Below are 864 nucleotides of genomic sequence, written 5' to 3' on the forward strand. Positions count from 1 at the left end.
GAGCAATGACAGAAAAAAATGAGCTTGTGATATTCATCCGTTGGTCATTAAAAAAGAAAGAATATCATTTTCAAATAAAGCCAGAACAGCCTGGGACACAAGCCACTCAAAAGCATGAGAACTTCTTCCTTTTCCAAGTAAAATATTTCTTCGGAATCTGATGCAAACCATGATATGATGTAATATGGATAAAAGGCTTATCAGATGAAGTATTGATAACCTGAAATATCTGGGGATAATTTAGATTTAAATAAAGCAATTAATGTTTGTGCACTAAACAAGATCTTATCCTGAAGTGGGGCACAAAGTGCGTAATTAGAAAGTAATTCTGGATTACTAATTCTGTATACACTGAAACTCTTACACAATCTTTGAAGTGAGTCTAAATAAGTTTAATAAATGATAAAGATCAAAGAAACCACAAACTCAAGGCATGGAAGATCTTGCTTTTTGAATGTTAACGATCCATAATCGAACACGATATTTTTGCCTAAAGCTTTGTCAGCAAAAGATGACATCCCATCAGTGATTTGCTATGAATTATCTGTCTCGCTTTTCTCAGATAAACATTAATGTTATATTCCAGATGACGTGGTAATGCTTGTTTTTTTAGGGGAAAGAAATTGACGATAAAACTCTAATGAAAAGACATTTTACCAAACGCATTTATTGATTTCCCTTTACGAAATGTTTGAGTAAATGGAACAACTTAGATTTTAGATGTTTATGGCATGATAAACTAGACACATTAAACAGAACCAAAAAGTTACAATTTTGGCCGTTGGACTATAAAAATTCTTATTGCAGTACTTTGTGCCACTAATCAAAACATGAAGAAAAACGAGCTTGACAGCAGAATGAAAA

This window comes from Rhopilema esculentum, chromosome 17 (assembly GCF_057945365.1).
Source record: "Rhopilema esculentum isolate cy_ngs chromosome 17, ASM5794536v1, whole genome shotgun sequence".
NCBI classification, from domain to species: Eukaryota; Metazoa; Cnidaria; class Scyphozoa; order Rhizostomeae; family Rhizostomatidae; genus Rhopilema; species Rhopilema esculentum.